Source organism: Argiope bruennichi, chromosome 11 (assembly GCF_947563725.1).
Source record: "Argiope bruennichi chromosome 11, qqArgBrue1.1, whole genome shotgun sequence".
Lineage (NCBI taxonomy): Eukaryota > Metazoa > Arthropoda > Arachnida > Araneae > Araneidae > Argiope > Argiope bruennichi.
Window position 1 is genome coordinate 62381513 of NC_079161.1, and position 7559 is coordinate 62389071.

The following is a 7559-nucleotide window of genomic DNA, read 5'->3' on the forward strand; positions in this document are numbered from 1 at the left end:
TTAAATATGAGTAAAATCTAGTTTCTAAGTAATGAAAAGAAATATTTTGCATATCAAAACGTCTTTACAAATTTATTTATAGTTATTTTGCAGTGCTATTTCTTCCAACACACGTTATTTAAGAAAACTCATGGGATTATGCTTTGCTTTAAATTAAAGTCATCACTTAAATATGATGTATTTAATATTATTCTGTTACTTTCACTATTTTTTTCTTAAACCCATAAAGTAAGAATTATAAAATAAATATGTGTCATTATTAATGCAAGTAAAATAAACCGAATGTTGTTTTCAAAATGAAAACTCATAGGTTCAAAAATTAAAGAAAATACAACACAGAAAGTAAAAATATTTAAATGTTGACGCTTTAGTATATATATTTTATTTTCTGATATAACTCATTACGATTTGCTTTTCATGGAAATTATCTTAATTATTTTATATCTATGTATGGAATTCACAAAAACATGTTATCCAAACGTAATTTGAAACAAAAATATTTTTCGCTTAAAATATGGTTTTAATAATTTGGGAAGTGTTGCATTTGGATTATTTTTATTACATTTTTAAATTAATGCTTGGCGTTTCAGTTTTTATTAAATATATTAATTATAAATATTTAATGAATAGATGAGATTCTTTAAAAGTTATTCCCATAGGGTATTAGCATTATATTGCATTGGATAGATATAATTAATAAAACAACTTTAACCATATTTAGTAAATATTTGATTTTCTAAATAAATAATTTTTAATCAAATATTTGCAAACCTATATATCCCTTCTCTAGTAAAAGGGTTTCATTCACTTTTAAAAACCCAAAAGTATTTTTTCTTTATTCATGTTAATGACTATAGGAATGATACGAAAGAAAATTTAAATAAAAAACATAACAAGAATGCAATACATAACAAATATGTGTAAGTAAAGTAGTTTTAAAATAGAATTTTGCTAAAAATGTCTCCATATAAGGACTAAGAAATTTTAGTACTTATAATAACTGCTTACACTCGAGTGCTCAAAGAATATCAAAAATGATTTTATAAAATCAAAGGAATCAACATAATAATCAGCATTTATTACATCACTTTCAAAGTAATCTAATCCATCGACAACACATTTCGTTCAAGATTTTTCAACATCTAAAACATGCTTTGAAACTCTTCCGTGGTCCATTTCATTTAGCGCATCAGAAGATTTAAATTAGCGATCATAAAGAGATAGATCCTACCGTAGAAATAAAAAAAAAATCCCATGATGTCATATATGGTCAATTCAAAGACTATAGAGATAATTTGTGACTTTTTTAAATTCATCAATGGCAATATCAATGGTAAAAGCGCTCTTTATCATGGGGATAAACCCATGAGATATCGTTATAATTCTGGTCAATTTAGATTTAAGAACACATCCAATAGTTTTTCTGATAGCTAATGATAATCACTAAGGATTAATTCACTGAATTTGACAAAATGTTGATGATTAAACGATGTGGATTGCATATGAGAATGTGTTTCATATCGGATTTCTTCCAATTTGTAAACATTTTGATCTATTGAATCGTTTTAATCATCTTATTTTATAAATGATTTAATACTACTTCAAGTATTTTTGCAGCACAAATTGCGTTGAACAGATTTGAATTATATTCTTTTTTAAATCACATCCTTCATTTTGGCAGATCGGGAAATTTAAGGTTATATCATTAAAAATAAATTTATTATCCGAGTAATTCTATTTAGAAATCATGAAAAGGGGAAAAAATGTGCATTTAAGAAATTAAATGTCATTAGAAGGTCTATCAAATGAGGTATTCATTTCTGTGAAATTTGTTTAAAAATAATTTTAAAGTTATTAAACTTTTACAGTAATTAAACAATAAATAAATAATTATAAAGAAAATTGTGTAAGTTGATGTACAAATCATTTTTATGTGATAATTATTTCAGAAGTTAATTAGAGAAATTATTTTAGAACTTATTAGTTGATAATTATTACAAAAGTTATTGGCTAAACAGCAAAATGAAATATTTAGTCTTTATAGTTATTGTTTGACTAGACATTTTAAGAAAAATTAATTTATATTATTTAAAATAGTGTAGTTGAACAAAAAAAAAAAAAATGAATCCCAAATCTGCTTAATTTTTTTTGCTCTTCATCCTTTAGGAGGAGTTCCTGTGGCAGACAGGCAGACATACAAAGATACATAAACACAGACACATGCACGCGCGCACATGCACACGTACACACACATGCACAGAAACTAACACCTACACACACAAACACAAACACGCATGCACACAAACACACACCTACATATACATGCACAAGCACACACGCACACGCATATACACACAAGCACACAAACACAAACACATACACACACACACACACGTATATATATATATAAATGAGTGTGAACATATGAGTATAATATATATATATATATATATATATATATATATATATATATATATATATATATATATATATATATATATATATATATATATATATATATTGAATACAGCGCTGAATTCATGGTATCGAGATACTTGAATTTTCACAAAATCTTTCAAACTAGCTCTAGCAACCAATGAAGAATTCACAATTGAGCCTCTGCTGCGAAAGCTGCCTTTGATTGAGTTATATTGAGATCTATGCTAGAGACAATGATTATCTTCAAATGATTGATTGCGCTGTCTATTAATCAACAAATTCTGTAATGAATTCGATGTTATACCTAATTACATCCACATAGAATCTTGGGAAATCTCAAAATCTGCGATACTGTAATCCAAAGACGGCAACTTGATTGAGTTGGCTAGGGATATGATTATCAGTTGCTGAAATCGTTTGGTATATGAACGAAAATCTATCACAGAAGACGTGGATAAATGAAGTATAATTTTGATTGATATTTTGCTTTATTAGATATGTATATTAAGGATGTTCGTTAGTTTAATAGATTTGTAATTAATAAATTGATATTTGCGATGCAAGTTATTAGTTACTAAAATATTTTTAAAATATGTTTGTTTCATTCTTAATTTAAACAAATAATTTTTGAAGCATTCTAAGATGTGTGCATCAATAGTTCATTTTGGAGGGGATTTAATTTGGTTGTGGTACAATAAAATTATATATTGTGGGCCAAGTTGGTGCGATTTTGCGAACAATACATTTGAGATTCCATGTGCAAATAAATTTTATTTTGTATTTAATGTTTTACTCAATACTATGATAAAAACAATACTTTTTTAAGCATTAACTCCAAATCAGAATTTTATTTCCTTTTTTTTTCGTAGCAAACACATATTTTAATTGAAAACACAGCGATGAACTGACATTAGTTTAATTGACAATAATTCATTTAATTTTCTCAAATATTTTAATTATCCCAATTCATATGTAGAATATTCTATTCTATGTGAATTATGCTAAAGTGAAAAATGTATTATTTTGTTTCTGTGTTCCATTTCCATCGAAAGAAGGTGAAGATAAGAAAAAAATAGCAGACATACAAAATCCAAAAAGAAGAGAATTATATGCCACATTATTGTTATATATATACACACACATTACTACCAGTTTAAATGTCATCCTGTTCACGGTGCCCAGGTTTAAAATTATAAAGCCCATCCTTGAATTAGCCACCTTTTTGCTTCAACAAACCTAACTTAAACATACAAAATCAGCTCCTACCTTTCTGGAATTTGCAATTTTTTTTGGACGGTTCTCAATATTTTCTTAAATATTCGTTAAGTTAGGCTTATTTTGCATTTTAACCCTTTAAAGAGCCATTTATTTTCTTGTCATATTATGTTAAAATATTTTTAGGCTTGAAATTAAAATAAGGAAAGGGATTCATTTAACTTATTAGATAAATTTAATTTGATTCATTAATTAATTTCGTTAATTAATAATTAAGCAACACATAAAGACACATCATTTCGTGTAAGATAAAGAACTGAAGCCTCTAAGTTTCTGTCTTTCTAAAAAAATTTGTCAGAACTTATGCCATCTTACCTAATTTTATACAAAGATTGATACATTTGGTAGGAAGCATACTTCCCACGGCACTAGAAAAGGTTAAAGATGCTATTTTTAGGATTATGTGAATATCTAATTTTAGCTTAGCTGTTATGCTCTATCCCCAACGTAGCCTTCTGCTCATGCGCGGTTTGGATTCATAAATGAGTTTCACAAAACTGGCAATTAATTTTGACTTTAAGATCGAAATCAACAGATGCACTACGGAACATTCGTTTTTCATTTTCTATTCTAACTCAAACAACTGGGGACACAATTATTCTGATATGACTGTTAGGCATTGTTGACTGACTTATAAAAGAATTCTTTATAAGCAAACTATTTTGGATGAATTTTTATCACTTGGCCCATTTTGTTTTAATCCCTTATTTTCCGAATTATTTTGCCATCACTATTTATTTCCCTGTATATGCAATATAGAGAAAGTATTTTAATCGTCAAAAATTCGAACTCGACATTTTGAAAAATCTCCACATTTTAGATCTCCCTATGTTCGAAACACTCATTTTTGGAAAATGTTCGCCTGTTATCTATGGCAAAGGTAACTCAAAAACACTTTGAGCTAGACGGGTGGAATTTGCTATGGTCTCCCCACTAAATTTGTAGATTTTTATTAAATGTTGAGCATAATCTGGTCAGATGAATATAAATTAACACGGTAACAACAAAATTAAGATAGATAGATAAATAAAATTTGGTATACAGATTTGATGTCTATGTTTTTGACATTTGCCAAATTTTACGCTAAATCCACCAGCGGGTTGACTGCCTATCAGTCTGTACTTTCAAAAACATTAAACGCCATTACTTATATTAAAGACTTAAATATATCAAATTTAGTTTAGGAACTTATGATTACAAGTATAGTTTTGTGTTAAATGTTTGCATCAATCGGTTGATAAAAAGGCATCTAAACCACAAATCCGATTTTCCAATATTATTAACCCCTTGCCAGAGAGTAGTAGTCAAATAACTTGCCAAGTATGACACAATAGATTCTTTAAAAATGCTAAATACACGCCAAAGGTTAATATCTCTTAACTATTGTATTTCAATGCCCTGTGAAGCCTTTTCTGGCAATATAATTTTATTAAAACGTATGCGAGAAAGTTTTGAAGAAAACACATCGGCTGTTTCAAATTTATTTTTGCATCATTAAATAAATTTCGATTAGGGAATACGCTCCGAAAATGTGAAGTTTCTTTTAATTAATTAAAATACCTTAATTATTTCAATTCACAATTTAAAATTTAAAACCTCCACCTTTCGCTGGTGTCTGCTTCTTTCTTTTTGAGCTGCATTTTTCGTGTTTATTTGAATACCGTCAGAAAAAATAGTCATAATACAAAGACATCAGACTGATTTTTATAATACTTTTAAGAACTGTTGATAAATAAAAGATTAAAGAGTTAATGATTCTAATTTTCATTCTGTAGAAACAGATGATATCATTTAGGAGAATTAATGCATAGAAAAAATAATTTATATTTTTATCACATTTTTTCGATTCTATTGCTACATATGTCACTTGATTTCCAATCTATTATTCACAATTTTTGCACGAAAGTAATTTTTTTAAATATTGTTTAATAGCGTTCAACAGTTTTTGTCTATGTTTATCTAGAGAATGGATTTTTCAACAAAACAACCACCCACATATTTACTTACGTAAACAAATTTAAATACAAGAAAGCATTTTTAAACTTTTAGTGATCAAATTCCAACTGACAACAAAAAATAATTAGAGAAAAATATTATATTTTTGGGGCAAATTTTAGTTTATCCAGCCATTTGATCTCTTGTCAAAATAACATCGGCATATTAATTTATATTAATAGGACGGATTTAGAGAAAACTTCTAAGCGTCATAAAGTAAATCTGGAGAAATCTATTTCTTGCCGATATTCCAATATTCAATTTTTTCATTTCAGAAATTTTATTGTGTTACTCAAAATGGCTGCACGAGCTACAAGGAAAAAAAAAATTCTCAGCACGTTGAACAGTTCCAAAAATGGTTAAGTCTCAACTATTCTGAAATTTCAACTCCCCATTGTGCTTTTTCTCACCAGGTGATAAGAGGTGCCCTTCCAAAAAGAACCTCAAGCAAATACTCGACAAAATTGTTCAGACTCCATCTGGAGAATAGTTTTCGAGTGTTTGCCCACTACAAGTGGTCACCCCTCTCAGTTCGTTTTCCTCCTTTAAGTGACCTAAGTGATGTTTGCCTGTGAAAACAGGCAGAAAAAGAAAAACAAAGAGGAAATGGCTGAAATAGAACCGTAAAATAAAAAATAAAGAGCCGCTGGGGTAAAAATTAGAACATTTTAAATATAGAAAAGCGTATTTTATCGAAATGGACAGCAATTCAAGAGCAATTTTTTTAAAAATGCTCATAAAATTAAATAAAGTGGAAAAATAATTGCAATTATTCGCGATAGGATTTAATGCTTTTGTTTAAAATATTATAAAAAATATTCATTGACACCTTTTAAAATTTAATTTACTCAAATTATAATAAAAATCTCCAAATGAGTAAAAAGAGGAAATAAAAAATAACTATTTATTGACTGAAAAAGCAGATTGAATTTTTCATTACAAATAATAAAAAAGCTCTTCAAATATTTGAAAGAATCTTTCACCTTTTAAAAATCGTTTGCTTTCTGACAGAAAAGAAAAATATTTTTATTTTTTGAGTTAAGATATCTAAGTTGAATAACTTGACTGAAAGAAATATCCTGTTTACTTTAGTCAGCTAAAGTTAAAAAAAAATTGCTGCACAGTATAAAATTAAGCAAAATTGTTCATAGGAAATTATAGGTGAATTTGTCTTTAAAAATTTTACAATGCAAACCACTCTTTAAGATACCGCATCTGAATTTTTAAATTTTTATTCATTATATTTTTTTTAATTATATTTTATATATTTTTATTCATATTTTATTTTATTTGCATTTTAATTTTTTTATTGTTTTCTATTATTTTCTTATCATTAAATTCGATGTAAAGAGAACGAAGTCGAGCATTTAGGGAAATTTAACCTTTTGCATTTATTAGAAATGCTAAAACCACAAAAGATATCGTTTGATTTTAATTATTTTGATAAAAAGAGAATATCTGAAACTAACTCTCGCCTTTGTTTTTACTTTTACAATAAAAAAAGAATTTACAAATAAAAAATTAATAGCGATGTATTCAATTTATTCATGAAATGACGAAAATGTTTTTAAATTAATTTCAGTATTTAAAATAAATTTTAAGCAGCCATTTATTATTACTCAGCCAAATATTTTAAGAAAGTGTAAATTTTTGAAGAAGTTTTAACAGTTACTAAGCAACGATTTACTATTTAATTCACCGGCCATTTCTAAATGATAACTTTAGTAATAAATTACAACTATATATCAATTTTGGTCTATAGTTGTGTTACAGATCACTAGGCTCGCCTTATAGTGGGTGTATGATGTGAAAACAATCAGCAGGCCCCAGAAGAAGGCAATGACGACGTT